Genomic DNA, 18724 nt, shown 5'->3' on the forward strand with positions numbered 1-18724 from the left:
TATCCAATGGTACATTAGTCTTCTGCCAGTGTAGATGGTAAATCTGTCCGCCGGTAAAACTGTCTAGGAGACAGAAACACCAAGGGTATCTGCCCCGCGTTGAAGTGCATCACCAAGCCGCAAAAGAAAGACAAATGGCAGTAAGTTCTTCAAGCGGGTTCTTGCACACGTTCTGCGTATACGAAGAGCAGAGAATATTATTCTTGCACGAACCGATCAACTTTCTTGCCGGAGCTATGAAGTCTTGTCTGCTAAGATTTGTCTGCTGCCCTCATCGACCGATTTCGGTATTTTTGGGAAGACCCCATGCGGAGACTGAAAAAAGCACACAGGCAACGCCAATTTTTGCTGATTTAATGACAAAAAAGGGGGTTAATCCAACTCATTGTATACAAGATGTTTGAAAAACTACTGTTTAAAGTCAATTTAAAACTGCAAGGCTATCCCATTAAAGGAATAAATTCGTAACGCGTACTTGGCGTGCTCCACTCCAAACCCGCCGTTGAGGCTCCATTATATAAACGCGCGCCTGTGTGGTGAGTACCCAAAACGAACGCCCTCTTTTGTTCCCGTCGGTGCGGATTCCCCCAGTTTGTCCCTCAGTGGGTAATTATGTCATATGCCCTCATTTTCGCACGCAGAAGTCTTTATTTTGACTTCGTGCTATTTTGATGAATTCATTCCACATAAAATACATTTTTAGACTTTCATGCCCTTTTTCAAGACACCGAAATGAAGAAAAAATATAATGTAAATGCGTAAAATTAATCGAGCTCTATGTTTTGCAAAGAATCAGTAAAAGCGGCATTGGATATTCTTACAACTAAATGAAGTGCAGAAAAGTCTCATATGCTTTCCCTGCTGACTCCATTCATAAAAATGTGAACTCCTACTTGGAAAAGCCGGAGGGACAAAAGTACCTGAAAGAGACAGAATAATCTGGCGGAGACAGGCTTGTGATATTGTGATGGGACACATTTTCCAAGGGAGACACGTTTTCCTTTGGGCAGGGGGACAGACGGCTGAAGTTAAAAGAGGGCGCTATGCAGTTTTTCATCGTAGTTTTGAGACTCGGCAGAGGGCGCTCTATAAAGCATTTTCTAAACCTGCCTAGTCTCGGCTAATAGAGGGCGCTACATACTATATCAACAGAGGGCGCTATTTATTGTATCAATAGAGGGCGCTATACATATCAATGAGATCAATCGAGGGCGCTGTTTGTATGTGGGACATCATGCATACCGTGAGTCGATAGTGGCAGCTGGGACAGCACTTATGTATCTCAAGTTATAGTTTTGAGAAAAACGAGTATTTATGGAGATTGCTCGAGAATGTAACAGCGATTTTAATCAGTGTGGAGAAATTCTGTAGGTAAGATAAACAGTTTGCGCAGTGGGGAGGGCAAAATCGTGTGACCAGCATCATGAGCGTGACCAGCCGATCAGTGCATGACCGTACCTCACGTAGTCCGATACTCGTGCATCATTGACTGAGCAACAACATGGTCATGGACTATTTCATTATTCAGTCATTTGGCATTTACATTGCCTATTTACAGTATACTATTATACATGTACTTGTTGGACTAGTCTGAGTAGCTTGGACTGTACAAAATGGATGCTGGTTCCTTCATGATTCTGGTGAGCTCATCACGCGTGCCAACTCGTACATCAACATGGCCGCACACCAACACAACCAATTGACCAACTCATGATCATTACGATCATACGCCAAATTGTACCATCACATAAGTGTGACGGTACATGTGAGGATGTGTGCTTTTGCCTTTCCCTCTATAAATGTCGTATTTGGAGTAATTGCAGAATACCCCACCATGCAAAAATACCCCCTTAAAATCCAATGGCTACGTAGTCGAGTGGAGGTTGTTCAACTTTTTCATTATCCTTGCTGCGTCAAGGTACATGTACGTGTTCTGTACAGTATTGAAGTCATTATTGAGAACGAAGCACTCACTTGAATTACATACCACTCACCAGGGGAAGACTGAGAATTTTCTAAGTCCAATGTGGGACTGAATGTGGCTGGCAGGGCTGTCCAGCTCTACATGTAATCTCCACCCGGCACTTGGAGTAATTTTGAGTCTGACAGCCCAGCACATATATTTCATTCCCTGAGTTGGTAAAATTTCTTAAAAATCTCAAAAATTTCTCATGTATTTTCAATCTTTAGCAATTATAAGATATTGCTGTGTTTAATTCCTTGTTTTTAACAGCAAAAACACTGAGGTACATGTATGTAAGTGTAATGGGGAAAAATGGCACACTATGGAGAAATTAAAAAAAAAAAATCCCCTGGCAAGTCCAAATGAACAATCGGGAAGAATTCCATATACGAAGTTCACTGTAATATCGCGTAATTACTACAAAAGTATCCTTACTTTGATCGCTGAATGAAGCCGATTCCAATAGGCATTGAAGAGCTGAACATCATAGGACAGAAATGTGGAGTTTTGGGCACACTTTTGGAGCTACACATGGACCAGGTTTACATCGACAGGCGGCCATCTTTGCTTCTGAAGAACATGGCGAATGCGCACGACATGTGCGCATGAACCGAATCATATCCGGAAAGAACCATTATGTAACAGGGGTTGGGCTGCCACAAGCATTGAGGTAATTTTATGCATGAATCCGCAACATGAGGAGTGCAGAGGGCCGTCATCTGTCTGGATGGATCTACACAGTTCACGAAATGCCGCGCAATGTGCCTTACTGTACATGTACAATTTTTACTTGGGGGAAAATAGTGCGTGTTTTGCGACAATTTTTAAGTTGGAGGATTTGGTTAGAAGGAAAAAATGGGCCCAATTTCTTTTACAGACAGTTTGTAAGTTGGACAATTTGTTTAGAAGGAAAAAATGGGCCCAATTTCTTTTACAGACAGTTTGTAAGTTGGACAATTTGTTTAGAAGGAAAAAATAGGCCCAATTTCTTTTACAGACAGTTTGTAAGTTGGACAATTTGTTTAGAAGGAAAAAATGGGCCCAATTTCTTTTACAGACAATTTGTAAGTTGGACAATTTGTTTAGAAGGAAAAAAGGGGCAAATTTCTTTTAGAGAGTGCTTGTCAGTTGGAGGAGTTTTTTTCTATATTTATACAGAGGGAAGGGGAAAAGGGAGCTGAAACCTGTCTTTAGATTATTGTGTGGCTATCTGCGCTCTAAAATGTGAGGGGAGGCTTGTACAGGAGAAGAACATCCTTAAGGATTTGATTGAAGTGGTCTACTCCTGCATGTCGGCAGCGCCACATGTATTCGGCTCACGTCATACAGTCAATTGTGCTCAGACATGTACCTTACCTAGTTGATTTCCTTTGGCACAACCTACTTATATTAACAACGGATAGCCACATTTATTTATATTTAAATATTCTAATTTATACAAATATTCGTGAATAATTACATATTCAGTTTCATAAATATTTAATTTTCCAAATATTCATCTTGACCTCATCGTGACCTCTCCTTAATTCAACCGTAACTTTATATGGAACATATCGACTTCCTCCGGCAACAAGCGCTCGTGTGGCGTGGTCAGACTGCTGTATTTCTATACCTAACAGTTCTCTTCATTGCAGGTTCGATTTCCCTTTACGACACAATTTGGATTAAATGTATTAAATGTGTATACTAACTGTAATAATCCTTGTACTAATGACAGGAATACTGTGGAGAAATAAAAGGACGGGATAGTGAAGGAAAAAGGAAACGGTAGAGGATATAGTAGGGGAAAAAAAGAACGGCAAAAGGACTCACTTTTTTGCCGTTTTATTGCGTGGGGCCCCTTCTTTTTAAACCTTTCCCCTTAAGTTACTGAACCCCCTTTCACATCTATATCCCCCAAAAATAAATGTCGCCCCTTTTTAAATCTGTCCTGGAGCAAAAATTTCTCCTAAAAAGTGAACTTCGTATATGGAATTCTTTCCAAACAATCAACTGAGGAAGAGAGGACAAAGGAAGGCATGTTCTTAGGCAAATGGGTGGAAATACTTATACATCACTAATATTCTTAGGCTAAAAAGATTAAGAAAGGTAAGAAAATATGAGAAAATCAAAGAAGTAGAGATCTAAAAGATGATTGAAGCTTAGAGTGTGAGTGTTTTCTAGGCATAAAAGCTAGACAAAATTAGGAAAACTACAGTGATTCAGAAAACTAATACTCAGAAAGAAAATGGACAAACCTTGACAAAAAGTTTAGAAACTGGATAATATTGAGGGAACTACATGTATTTCTATGTAAAAACGTGTATTTACTGACATACACATTTCTGGCTCTGCCACACTAGACTAAATAAGGCACCAATCCAGGCCTTGAAGTGAACGACGGCGGCCATACAACCACATACATCCCATCACATGAGACAAACTTCACATCCAGTTTTCCAAGTACTGTACATGTACAGCACTACACACGCACATTGCATTTGGTGTGTACATGTACATACATGATGTACAGACACAAACAAAAGCTCAGCACCAGAGTGTCCCAATACTTCAAGCATTGATACCCCTGCTGTACAAATAAATATCTGTATTTGTATAGTTGCATTCCAGCAGGAGTACATAACATGAAGGTACGGCAGAGTTTATGCGTAATATCAACTGACAGTCTCTTTGTCAGAACTTTCCCCTGGTGCCCACCAGGGGCCCCTAAACAGCCCCCTTATTCCCAATCCCCTGGCTGTGACCCGTGAGAGTTCCTGTCACTGCACTTCGTCAAAAATTACCCGGCACGAAATTTGGCTTGGTGACAAGCCTGATCTTGATGCTGCTCTTTGAATGTGAATTAGTTTTTAATTTGTACTTCTGAAAGCTGAAAAGGAGCTTTTGATGTGCATCAGGCAATTTAGTCAAAAAGCATTGTTTCTAGTCATCTGACTTCAGAGTTCAGACTGTAAACCGATGGCTCGTCAAGTTGCAGTGCACGAGTTGGTCAGCATATGAGTTGATCAGAGTGCGAGCTAGTCAATGTACGAGTTGGTCAGAGTACAAGCTAGTCAGTGTACGAGTTGGTCAAAGTACAAGCTAGTCAGTGTACGAGTTCGTCAGAGTACAAGCTAGTCAGTGTGCGAGTTGGTCAATTTACAAGCTAGTCAGTGTACGTGTTGGTCAGAGTACAAGCTAGTCAGTGTGCGAGTTGGTCAGAGTACACGCTAGTCAGTGTACGAGTTGGTCAGAGTACACGCTAGTCAGTGTACGAGTTGGGCAGAGTACAAGCTAGTCAGTGTAGGAGTTGGTCAGAGTACAAGCTAGTCAGTGTACGTGTTGGTCAGAGTACAAGCTAGTCAGTGTACGAGTTGGTCAGAGTACAAGCTAGTCAGTGTACGAGTTGGTCAGAGTACAAGCTAGTCAGTGTACGAGTTGGTCAGAGTACAAGCAAGTCAGTATACAAGTTGGTCAGAGTACAAGCTAGTCAGTGTGTGAGTTGGTCAAAGCACAAGCTAGTCACTGTACGAGTTGGTCAGAGTACAAGCTAGTCAGTGTAGGAGTTGGTCAGAGTACAAGCTAGTCAATGTGCGAGTTGGTCAGAGTACAAGCTAGTCAGTGTAGGAGTTGGTCAGAGTACAAGATAGTCAGTGTACGTGTTGGTCAGAGTACAAGCTAGTCAGTGTACGAGTTGGGCAGAGTACAAGCTAGTCAGTGTACGAGTTGGTCAGAGTACAAGCTAGTCAGTGTACGAGTTGGTCAAAGTACTACATGTAGCTAGTCAGCGTACGAGTTGGTCAGAGTACGAGCTAGTCAGTGTACGAGTTGGTCAGAGCACAAGCTAGTCAGTGTACGAGTTGGTCAGAGTACAAGCTAGTCAGTGTAGGAGTTGGTCAGAGTACACGCTAGTCAGTGTACGAGTTGGTCAGAGTACAAGCTAGTCAGTGTACGAGTTGGTCAGAGTACAAGCTAGTCAGTGTACAAGTTGGTCAGAGTACAAGCTAGTCAGTGTATGAGTTGGGCAGAGTACAAGCTAGTCAGTGTGCGAGTTGGTCAAAGCACAAGCTAGTCAGTGTACGAGTTGGTCAGAGTACAAGCTAGTCAGTGTAGGAGTTGGTCAGAGTACAAGCTAGTCAGTGTACGAGTTGGTCAGAGTACAAGCTAGTCAGTGTACGAGTTGGTCAGAGTACAAGCTAGTCAGTGTGTGAGTTGGTCAGAGTACAAGCTAGTCAGTGTACGAGTTGGTCAGAGTACAAGCTAGTCTGTGTACAAGTTGGTCAGAGTACAAGCTAGTCAGTGTGTGAGTTGGTCAAAGTACAAGCTAGTCAGTGTACGAGTTGGTCAGAGTACAAGCTAGTCAGTGTACGAGTTGGTCAGAGTACAAGCTAGTCAATGTGCGAGTTGGTCAGAGTACAAGCTAGTCTGTGTACGAGTTGGTCAGAGTACAAGCTAGTCAGTGTATGAGTTGGTCAGAGTACAAGCTAGTCAGTGTACGAGTTGGTCAGAGTACAAGCTAGTCTGTGTACAAGTTGGTCAGAGTACAAGCTAGTCAGTGTACGAGTTGGTCAGAGTACAAGCTAGTCAGTGTACGAGTTGGTCAGAGTACGAGCTAGTCAGTGTACGAGTTGGTCAGAGTACGAGTTAGTCAGTGTACGAGTTGGTCAGAGTACAAGCTAGTCAGTGTACGAGTTGGTCAGAGTACAAGCTAGTCAGTGTACGAGTTGGTCAGAGTACAAACTAGTCAGTGTACAAGTTGGTCAGAGTACAAGCTAGTCAGTGTGCGAGTTGGTCAAAGCACAAGCTAGTCAGTGTACGAGTTGGTCAGAGTACAAGCTAGTCAGTGTAGGAGTTGGTCAGAGTACAAGCTAGTCAGTGTACGTGTTGGTCAGAGTACAAGCTAGTCAGTGTACGAGTTGGGCAGAGTACAAGCTAGTCAGTGTAGGAGTTGGGCAGAGTACAAGCTAGTCAGTGTGCGAGTTGGTCAGAGTACAAGCTAGTCAGTGTACGTGTTGGTCAGAGTACGAGTTGGTCAGAGTACAAGCTAGTCAGTGTACGAGTTGGTCAAAGTACTACATGTAGCTAGTCAGTGTACGAGTTGGTCAGAGTACGAGCTAGTCAGTGTACGAGTTGGTCAGAGTACGAGCTAGTCAGTGTACGAGTTGGTCAGAGTACAAGCTAGTCAGTGTACGAGTTGGTCAGAGTACACGCTAGTCAGTGTACGAGTTGGTCAGAGTACAAGCTAGTCAGTGTACAAGTTGGTCAGAGTACAAGCTAGTCAGTGTGCGAGTTGGTCAAAGCACAAGCTAGTCAGTGTACGAGTTGGTCAGGATACAAGCTAGTCAGTGTAGGAGTTGGTCAGAGTACAAGCTAGTCAGTGTACGTGTTGGTCAGAGTACAAGCTAGTCAGTGTACGAGTTGGGCAGAGTACAAGCTAGTCAGTGTAGGAGTTGGTCAGAGTACAAGCTAGTCAGTGTGCAAGTTGGTCAGAGTACAAGCTAGTCAGTGTACGTGTTGGTCAGAGTACGAGCTAGTCAGTGTACGAGTTGGTCAGAGTACAAGCTAGTCAGTGTACGAGTTGGTCAAAGTACTACATGTAGCTAGTCAGTGTACGAGTTGGTCAGAGTACGAGCTAGTCAGTGTACGAGTTGGTCAAAGTACTACATGTAGCTAGTCAGTGTACGAGTTGGTCAGAGTACAAGCTAGTCAGTGTACGAGTTGGTCAGGATACAAGCTAGTCAGTGTAGGAGTTGGTCAGAGTACAAGCTAGTCAGTGTACGTGTTGGTCAGAGTACAAGCTAGTCAGTGTACAAGTTGGTCAGAGTACAAGCTAGTCAGTGTGCGAGTTGGTCAAAGCACAAGCTAGTCAGTGTACGAGTTGGTCAGAGTACAAGCTAGTCAGTGTAGGAGTTGGTCAGAGTACAAGCTAGTCAGTGTACGTGTTGGTCAGAGTACAAGCTAGTCAGTGTACGAGTTGGGCAGAGTACAAGCTAGTCAGTGTAGGAGTTGGTCAGAGTACAAGCTAGTCAGTGTGCGAGTTGGTCAGAGTACAAGCTAGTCAGTGTACGTGTTGGTCAGAGTACGAGCTAGTCAGTGTACGAGTTGGTCAGAGTACAAGCTAGTCAGTGTACGAGTTGGTCAAAGTACTACATGTAGCTAGTCAGTGTACGAGTTGGTCAGAGTACGAGCTAGTCAGTGTACGAGTTGGTCAGAGTACGAGCTAGTCAGTGTACGAGTTGGTCAGAGTACAAGCTAGTCAGTGTACGAGTTGGTCAGAGTACACGCTAGTCAGTGTACGAGTTGGTCAGAGTACAAGCTAGTCAGTGTACAAGTTGGTCAGAGTACAAGCTAGTCAGTGTGCGAGTTGGTCAAAGCACAAGCTAGTCAGTGTACGAGTTGGTCAGGATACAAGCTAGTCAGTGTAGGAGTTGGTCAGAGTACAAGCTAGTCAGTGTACGTGTTGGTCAGAGTACAAGCTAGTCAGTGTACGAGTTGGGCAGAGTACAAGCTAGTCAGTGTAGGAGTTGGTCAGAGTACAAGCTAGTCAGTGTGCAAGTTGGTCAGAGTACAAGCTAGTCAGTGTACGTGTTGGTCAGAGTACGAGCTAGTCAGTGTACGAGTTGGTCAGAGTACAAGCTAGTCAGTGTACGAGTTGGTCAAAGTACTACATGTAGCTAGTCAGTGTACGAGTTGGTCAGAGTACGAGCTAGTCAGTGTACGAGTTGGTCAGAGTACGAGCTAGTCAGTGTACGAGTTGGTCAGAGTACAAGCTAGTCAGTGTACGAGTTGGTCAGAGTACAAGCTAGTCAGTGTAGGAGTTGGTCAGAGTACAAGCTAGTCAGTGTACGTGTTGGTCAGAGTACAAGCTAGTCAGTGTACGAGTTGGGCAGAGTACAAGCTAGTCAGTGTAGGAGTTGGTCAGAGTACAAGCTAGTCAGTGTGCAAGTTGGTCAGAGTACAAGCTAGTCAGTGTACGAGTTGGTCAGAGTACGAGCTAGTCAGTGTACGAGTTGGTCAGAGTACAAGCTAGTCAGTGTACGAGTTGGTCAAAGTACTACATGTAGCTAGTCAGTGTACGAGTTGGTCAGAGTACGAGCTAGTCAGTGTACGAGTTGGTCAGAGTACGAGCTAGTCAGTGTACGAGTTGGTCAGAGTACAAGCTAGTCAGTGTACGAGTTGGTCAGAGTACACGCTAGTCAGTGTACGAGTTGGTCAGAGTACAAGCTAGTCAGTGTACAAGTTGGTCAGAGTACAAGCTAGTCAGTGTATGAGTTGGGCAGAGTACAAGCTAGTCAGTGTGCGAGTTGGTCAAAGCACACGCTAGTCAGTGTACGAGTTGGTCAGAGTACAAGCTAGTCAGTGTAGGAGTTGGTCAGAGTACAAGCTAGTCAGTGTACGAGTTGGTCAGAGTACAAGCTAGTCAGTGTACGAGTTGGTCAGAGTACAAGCTAGTCAGTGTACGAGTTGGTCAGAGTACAAGCTAGTCAGTGTACGAGTTGGTCAGAGTACAAGCTAGTCAGTGTACAAGTTGGTCAGAGTACAAGCTAGTCAGTGTGTGAGTTGGTCAGAGTACAAGCTAGTCAGTGTACGAGTTGGTCAGAGTACAAGCTAGTCAGTGTGTGAGTTGGTCAGAGTACAAGCTAGTCAGTGTACGAGTTGGTCAGAGTACAAGCTAGTCAGTGTACGAGTTGGTCAGAGTACAAGCTAGTCAGTGTACGAGTTGGTCAGAGTACAAGCTAGTCAATGTGCGAGTTGGTCAGAGTACAAGCTAGTCAGTGTACGAGTTGGTCAGAGTACAAGCTAGTCAGTGTACGAGTTGGTCAGAGTACAAGCTAGTCAGTGTACGAGTTGGTCAAAGTACTACATGTAGCTAGTCAGTGTACGAGTTGGTCAGAGTACGAGCTAGTCAGTGTACGAGTTGGTCAGAGTACGAGTTAGTCAGTGTACGAGTTGGTCAGAGTACAAGCTAGTCAGTGTACGAGTTGGTCAGAGTACACGCTAGTCAGTGTACGAGTTGGTCAGAGTACAAGCTAGTCAGTGTACAAGTTGGTCAGAGTACAAGCTAGTCAGTGTATGAGTTGGGCAGAGTACAAGCTAGTCAGTGTGCGAGTTGGTCAAAGCACAAGCTAGTCAGTGTACGAGTTGGTCAGAGTACAAGCTAGTCAGTGTAGGAGTTGGTCAGAGTACAAGCTAGTCAGTGTACGTGTTGGTCAGAGTACAAGCTAGTCAGTGTACGAGTTGGTCAGAGTACAAGCTAGTCAGTGTACGAGTTGGTCAGAGTACAAGCTAGTCAGTGTACGAGTTGGTCAGAGTACAAGCTAGTCAGTGTACAAGTTGGTCAGAGTACAAGCTTGTCAGTGTGCGAGTTGGTCAAAGCACAAGCTAGTCAGTGTACGAGTTGGTCAGAGTACAAGCTAGTCAGTGTAGGAGTTGGTCAGAGTACAAGCTAGTCAGTGTACGTGTTGGTCAGAGTCCAAGCTAGTGAGTGTACGAGTTGGTCAGAGTACGAGCTAGTCAGTGTACGAATTGGTCAGAGTACAAGCTAGTCAGTGTACGAGTTGGTCAAAGTACGAGCTAGGCAGTGTATGAGTTGGTCAGAGTACAAGCTAGTCAGTGTACGAGTTGGTCAAAGTACGAGCTCGGCAGTGTACAAGTTGGTCAGAGTACAAGCTAGTCAGTGTACAAGTTGGGCAGAGTACAAGCTAATCAGTGTACAAGTTGGGCAGAGTACAAGCTAGTCAGTGTACGACTTCGTCAGAGTACAAGCTAGTCAGTGTACGAGTTGGGCAGAGTACAAGCTAGTCAGTGTACGACTTGGTCAGAGTACAAGCTAGTCAGTGTACGAGTTTGTCAAAGTACAAGCTAGTCAGTGTACGACTTGGTCAGAGTACAAGCTAGTCAGTGTACAAGTTGGGCAGAGTACAAGCTAGTCAGTGTACGACTTGGTCAGAGTACAAGCTAGTCAGTGTCTATGAGTTGGTCAAAGTACAAGCTAGTCAGTGTATGACTTGGTCAGAGTACAAGCTAGTCAGTGTATGAGTTGGTCAGTGTATGAGTTGACAAAGCTGCGTATGCGTTGGTCAGTGTACGAGTTGGCACAAGCTGACCTGTTGCCTTTAAAACTTTGACATGGTCGGGTGACAGTAGACTCTAAGTACCATTCATGTACATGTACTTTTGCTTCCATTACATAATTTCACTCAAAATATTTTGTTCATTGTTCTACCCTGAATCAAAGTCCTCAGAATTCACTTGCAAAACGGTCCTTAGTCTGTTTAATGCACCTCTTAGGATTCTATGGGATGTACACGCAGACGACTGTTTCCTGTGCGGTGCATCGTCCGGTGTTCAGCTCGAGGTCATCACAGCTTCTGAACGTTGCACTGCTCAGGAAACAGTTGTTGGTGTACGAGTGCACACCGATTCCTCAGGCTTAACTCTGAGTGGTCCACTCGGTTGGCGCCTCCTGACTGTTGGACATTCTCCCTGTCTTTTTGCCTTCAGTTTGAATAGCAGAAGAAGAAGAAGATGGCAACTTGGATTTCCAGCTCAGCAGTAGGAGAGTTTAGGATTTGAAGGGGAAATTTCTCAGTTTTATCTTCCTGAATGTAAGTAAGCTTTAACGCCATCACTGGAATCTCTGATTCCCATTGATTCCTTACAGTGGGCACATTAGACAGTTTTAAAGGTGAATTCTGAGGATTTTGATTTAGGGCATGAGCTGTTTTGGATGAGATAAATTAATGATAACAAAGGCTTATGAAAGGTACCCGGACTCAACTGTCGTCGACCATGTCTTAATGTAAAAAGAGGCGATTCGTTGAGATCTAGTTACTCAATTATTGCCCCATAGTGTTGCTCATGTACCAGACTACGACACCATTTGCAGACCTGCCAACTGTTCTGATTTGATAATCTGAACTGTTCCGATTTTTCAAGTTTTAAAAGGCTTCAAAATCGGAGCGTTTCGATGTCTCGGGAGTAAAAAAAAAGTTTAAAAAGTCTTGAAATTTTCCGTGGATTGTCCAAGAGGTTCACTCGTCCTCATCTTACATCGCACAACACATACCCACGTACGTGCTGATTGTGCCCAATCACTTGGCTGCGGCTTCAATTTAAGCGTGGGTGTATGGAAAATGGGTGCAGCCACAACTGTACGTGTAGATTCGTGTGTAACTTCAAACCGCAGCCAAGTAATACGGATGCTAACCTCGACTCCATCGGCTGCGTGCACGTTCCTTTGAACCATATAGTGTGGCAAGCTCGTGTGAATGGGAACAAGGTTGCGCGCCAGGGACAAAAATTAATGAAGTGACGGCATTATTTATTTCTGTCTGTCCCACAAAAAACTCCCTCATTCTACATTTTGTCGTTCACCATAAATTATACAACTTTTTTCTAAATCTTTTTTGTATGCATGGTTCAGTAATTATGGAAAAAGAAAATTAGAGATATTGCCATTTGTAAACAAGCCTATACATAGCCAATTCGCCGTGTTGTATTTGTAAATGGATAGTTCCATAGCGGGTGTGCATGTGATGACCACTATGCGATGTCATGTCAAAGAGCTGCATCCAACACGAGTAAGCTGATAACCTGTGTCCGAAAAGAAGATACTTCAAGTCTTCAGTGATAAATGCATACATCCATGCTTGCTGTCCCCCAAAATGTGATCCTTGTGCAACCATGGCAACTGTATTGCTGTTTTCCAGTCTTTTTGTATTTCACATTTGTGATTTCATTAAATGCAGCAAAGAATTGTAATGCAGCAATAAAAATTTAGGCCTACTATTAAAAAAAAAATGAAATTTAAATGCACAAAAAGAGAATATGAAAGAAAAAAAATTGAAGTACTCACAGGAGAATGTTTTTTGGGGCATGGTGGTTGTGGAAGGTGCTGGGGAAAATGACAAATTCTGTTTCATGTTTCACTTACTGTCTTTTAAGTATTGTTCTAAATAGCCTTTCCAGTGCTCTAAAAATAGCTAAAACCCAGAACCTTCCGGGAGCATTGTCCCTGGACCCCACCAGGGGCCCTAAGGCGGTCGCTGGACCCCACCCAATAGGGGCTCGTGCCAAGGTGTTTGCATTGCATGCGCGATGGTCGTTTCTTTCTTTCCAATGTTGGCAGGTATGCAATTGCTTTATGTGTGGAGAGTCCCCATTGCTTATGTCCCTTGAAAATGAGATTGAGACATAGAAAGGACATACAACTGCTGTGGCTGACTGCATGACCCACAGTCGAATTTTCCCTCTTGTCTATACCGTCACTTACACATTACAAACAGATGGTCAGTGGGAGACACCTGCCAGAACAGAAAAAAACTGGCACTGCTTAGGCTGCCGGGTTCGATCTAAACTCTGGTCAGCTTGCCGAATTCTAGTTAAAGCAGCCAGGTTGTGGTCAAAACCATTCTCTAAGTGGTCCAGTGGTCTAGTGTAAAACCACCAAGCTGGGTGAGCACACTTCCGTAGAGCGAGGCAGTCAACTGAAGACAATCATTCGTCCTAATCCAGGTATCCAGTTGATTTTATGTGTGTGCATCATTGCAGGTAAACCGTGTGGCAGATGACATCCTCTATTGCCATGGAGAGAGCTGTGCTTGCAGAGGTTACCAACCAAATTCCAAGTCAGGAAAGGATAGGTACATGTACATGGAATATCAGAAAAAATACCCAGATTTTTTAAGCATGTTTTTTCTTGTTAAGCGGGTAGAAAGATTCTTTCAATATCCGTCTCATAAATCCTTTTCAGTTACGACACCAAAAATGTGACCTGTCACCACAAAATGAGCTGAAAGTCGGAATTTTCAAAAATTGAGATATTGGTATTTTTTAGTTCAGCAGAAAAAGAGCTGTCCAACGACATGTACCTGGAACACTTAGGGTAGAAGTATAATGTGACAATGTGACATTATTCTGGCAGCTTTGCAGCTTTGTTCCTGACATTGTTTCAACATTTCAGACCAGGCATACATAATGCTATTGTCAAAACTGCTGTGAAAATGACGTTTTTAACGCTATGATCCTGCAAAATGTTTGGAATTAAATAGGAGACAGGTTAATCTTTCCAAAAATTACAAAATCCCCTAATTAATCTCCACTTCACTATGATTTTGAATTTTCAAAATAGGAAAGAGTGGAATGCGACTTTATGCTCAGCTCATTTTGTCGGGACGGGTCACCAATGAAAAGTTTCACACTTTGATGAGTTTCCTTTATTCACCTCTATGATTTTAGTGGGCCCCCTTGTTAATGAACTCCTCAGTTTTTTTCTGCAGCAGACTTTAGGGCATGCATATGTCAAAATGACCACAAACTACAAATTCTCTTTGAATTTTAAGAAAACCCCTTGTAAAGTTACGGCAGCCAAAAAAAGTTTTGTGGCCATCAACATTTTTGGTAAACATTAGTGTTTCCCAGCCTTCATTTACCGAAAAGAAGTGTAATAAAATTGTGATAAAAGTGCAGATGTTGAAATTCACCCTACAGGGTAATCATTTCAACTTACAGTTATTCAAGTGAAGTTCAGTCTTTTATACCTTGGCACTGATTGGTCAATCCCATAGCAACCCCGGTGGGACATTTCCAAGATTTTCATCAGCACCTTCCATTAAAAAGTGTCTTTGACCAGAGCTGCATGTGTTCTTGTGCCAGTGTTCAATAATTGTGTACTTCATCATTAATAATCTTTGTGTGCGGTTTGTTGATCAGCGTGGTTGACTTCATGCAGTCTTTAGATGGCCAATAAAACTTCCACAGGTGTTTCTGTGACGTGAAGAATGTGTCACTTTTAATTGCTGCATATAAAAAAGATGAAAGATATGAAACAATTCCAAAATTAGAAATGAAAAACAAATGAAGTGTGTGGTTGAGGAGCTTTACCTTGTACAAATTTTGTGGATGAGACACCTACATGTAGTTTCATGTGTTTGATTTATTTAAAGGCCCAAAAAATTCTAAGGTCCTCACATGTGTGTAGGTTGAAAAAGCCTAGTAGACAAGTTGGGACAAGTCTGAGCTCATTCACATTTCAAATCTGGTACCTTTAACAATGTCAAATGTTATGAGATGGGGGAAACATTTTCCATCACCAAGGGAGAGAACATTTTTAATGCACATCTTTCCATACCAGGGGAAGGGTAAAGTTGAAGGAATCCCCCGAACTCTGAAATCTCAGGGGAATTATGTCATACAACCGAAAGCTGCCACAAATATAGAAGATACAGGAAAACTGAGTTGGTAGTAACCCTGGACACAGTCCGGGTATTATTTCGATAAATAAGAGCATTTAGAGTCTCCGAATTTTTTCTCATCGCGATGATGTCCCCCCCCCCGGGTTGCTGCACATGCCACGGCCTGAGAAAACTATTTCGTCCACCAAAAGCATAAAAGCACTAAGCGAGACATCAAAATGCAGTATCTTGTTTGGAATTTCAAAAGTGATGGAAATTCATCAAGACTATTCATAAATGTAACAGTGATAGGGTAACAGTTGCTGTTTGACGAGAAATTGGTGATTTGGGGTCTCATAAAAAGGAGCTGCCACACTTGGAGTGTAATGTTCTTTCAAAAGAAACAAAATGTTTTTTTCCTTGTTTAACATTTCAAAGTTTAATCAGCAAGTCTGTGCTTGCGAATAGCTAGGAATTCAGTCTGTACGTTTGGAGTTCATGGTGGAGTTCCATTTTCAATTTCTTCATTTTTAGATTATGAAATTGCAAGTCCTGACATGGGTTTTGCCGAGAACCATTCACTTCAAATAGCTTGCAGTAGCTTTCACTTGGAGATTGCAGTTGGGTACGTTTAAAACATGCCCTCATTTGTTCTTTCTGGTAGCATGCTCAGCTTGTCGGACCAAGTCATCGATGTCTGGTTGTTACGAGACTGAACCCAAGATGTCCCCGGCAGCCTTGGATTCCTTAGACGTTAGCTGGTTGACCTTGTGACGCAAGATGTCTTCAGGCAGCTTCGTATGTCAGTTTGTCCCTCTCACGGCTTCAGCATCACAGCCTTCAAGACTAGAGGAAGGCTGCAAATCTTCGACTGCAACTTTCTTCTGCTGTTGGCTAAGAATAGTGGGAAAATGTTAAAATTATGAATTCCACGTTCCGGAGCTGTTTGTGTTCTGAAAGACTTGGTGCGTTTGTTTGCAAATTGAATTTGGAGAAAAGGGGACCTTTCTGTGCAAGAATGGTGGTCTTTGAAATTAAAGACACATTGTTTAGCATTTTCCAACTGTTGTAGTTTTGTAATGAACAAATTTCACAGTGCTGGCATTGAGCCAGCGAGTTTGCAATAAAACAGTGAAAGTGGATGAATTTGATATCAAGTCTCTTCAATTCAGTAGTATTTTATGACTATTTCGGTAAGAGTTCCATTTACGGACATCAACAATTTTCCCTTGGGGTAGTTTGCTAGCCATACAACAATGATAATGTGTCGCAACAGTCTTTTCCAACAGTGACACTGTTGAAGCATGTACTTTTACTTGGAAAATACTACGAATTTTTCAGCCCTTTCTCATACTCATAGGGTTTTGCACAGGGTATCGACATCAAGTGACGTCCGCATAGGGAACTCTATAGCATTAATTTGATATAAATTGAGCCTTGGCAGAATTATTTTTTAAGGCTAATTTAATAGCTACCTATTTTGATTTTAGAGGGGGGGGGACTTATTCTAAGGGAAATTGAAATTAGCAAGGCTTTAAGGGGAATGCTACCAAAATGAAAGTGTGAACTGCACATGATATTTGTACGGTCAGGATATGGATGTACATGTAATGTACCAAAAAAGCATTTGCATCAAGACTGGGATTAGGAATTCCTCCATGCTAAGACCGAAAACATTAAGGAAGAAATTGAGCCACTCCAGTAGAATGATTCGTCATACACATTGATATTTTTCAGGAAATGTGCCGTAAACGAAGCTGAAATACCCCCAGTTTCTTACCTTTTATGCAGTGGGTCTGCTTGTTGACACTGGCGACAGAGCCATGGAGGGATGAAACATATGAAGAAATAGCAACAGTGGCAGGTTTAGGGTCGACGACAAAGTGCAAATGCCTATGATGTAGAAAGTAGCCAGAGCGTCTGATAGTGCAATGCCTCTCGGCTGAAAACCCGACTACAAATGACAAAAATTAATATGGATAAGCTATGACATAAAACAAACCACGTGTGGGCAGGGAGCCAATAGGAATAGAAGGGGGAGGTGTGGCGAGAAGAGAATTTGGGGGAGCGGGAAACGTTCCATAGACTAGACTGCACGGGGAATACAAGTCAGAGTTAGAGGCGAATACAAGGCGTTTAAAATCTGGGCCCTCATTGCATACACGTTAAAAGAACGGTACTTTGGCTGAGAAAGAGACCAATTCTTTTGTTGGATTCTTTTGTTCAGTCTCCCCTTAACAATAAAAAGATTCGAGGCTTGGGAGAGGATTAGACGCCGCTATCTTTCGTTACGCTTGAGTGAACAACAATGGGGAGAATTGAAGCAGAAAATCTCGAAAAACTCGCCTTTAAAAGCATTTCAGGCAACAACATGATACTTTTTGCAGAGGAAATTACATAACAAATCTAACTATAGTTTCAAAATTTCAAAATTCGCCCGAATAAAAAAGTTGGCTTTTCAGGACTGGCTGGTTCCACGCTAAAACTTTCTCCCATCCGACGTTGGTGGCGCTATAACATTGAAAGTCCACCTTAGTTCGAGAGCATGCAGTGAAGCTGTACACGTTTACGTGTGTATATCAGCATACGATGTGCTATCGAGAAAACAAATTCGCAGTTTCATTTTTAAACTTTCATATGAAATTTTCAAATAGATATTATCTTTTTATACACATTTTCCCAATTTTTTTTATATTTTTCATTTTTACATTTTTCCTCGAGAATCATCTTTTCTCGGGGGCTTTAGACAATGTTCATCCCCTGCCACCCGGTTTCAATCTCTGTTTTTAAAAATCCTAAACATTCTATCCTTGTATATTTTCCATGAACAAAATCCTTTCTAATTCATCGGTCACACTTTCTAAGGTTGCACTTGAATATTATTTTTCCGTTTCCTCAAGGGCAAAGACTTTTTGCTATTTTTTAGTAATATACACGGCATTTTATACTACGCGATACTGGTTCCCGCCTATGCAAGCCAAACATCGCGCAAAAACGGGCAACCAGCTTTTTGGACCGTAAAGAAAATCCGATTTGGACCGCCGATATGGCTATTTCTGTACACGGCCGATTGTGCACACGTATATACAGCACAGCGAGCTACAAAATTGGCCATTTCGGCGTTTCCACCAGACATGCGCATTGTGCACAATTATATGGCGTGCGCTGTACTACAGAAACAGCCATATCGGTGGTTCCCATTGCTACGTGCGTAATGCACGGCCCAGGCGCCGTGACTTTCAATGTTATAGCGCCACCATCGGCGAGTGGGAGAAAGTTTTAGCGTGGAACCAGCCAGTCCTGAAAAGCCAACTTTTTTATTCGGGCGAATTTTGAAATTTTGAAACTATAGTTAGATTTGTTATGTAATTTCCTCTGCAAAAAGTATCATTTTGTTGCCTGAAATGCTTTTAAAGGCGAGTTTTTCGAGATTTTCTGCTTCAATTCTCCCCATTGTTGTTCACTCAAGCGTAACGAAAGATAGCGGCGTCTAATCCTCTCCCAAGCCTCGAATCTTTTTATTGTTAAGGGGAGACTGAACAAAAGAATCCAACAAAAGAATTGGTCTCTTTCTCAGCCAAAGTACCGTTCTTTTAACGTGTATGCA

General features: G+C 42.7%; 1 long non-coding RNA gene across 1 annotated transcript; it reads left to right on the top strand.

Moving 5' to 3' along the window:
• The first annotated feature begins 1209 nt into the window (after positions 1–1209).
• On the top strand, positions 1210–14678 carry LOC110984153 (uncharacterized). The gene is made up of 3 exons (XR_015425301.1): positions 1210–1371; positions 11447–11550; positions 13496–14678. It is a non-coding gene; the product is annotated as an uncharacterized LOC110984153 (long non-coding RNA).
• Positions 14679–18724: the final 4046 nt, after the last annotated feature.

The sequence above is a fragment of the Acanthaster planci genome, linkage group LG05 (genome assembly GCF_054643075.1).
Source record: "Acanthaster planci isolate LZ-2023a linkage group LG05, COTS_SCS, whole genome shotgun sequence".
Classification (NCBI taxonomy): Eukaryota; Metazoa; Echinodermata; class Asteroidea; order Valvatida; family Acanthasteridae; genus Acanthaster; species Acanthaster planci.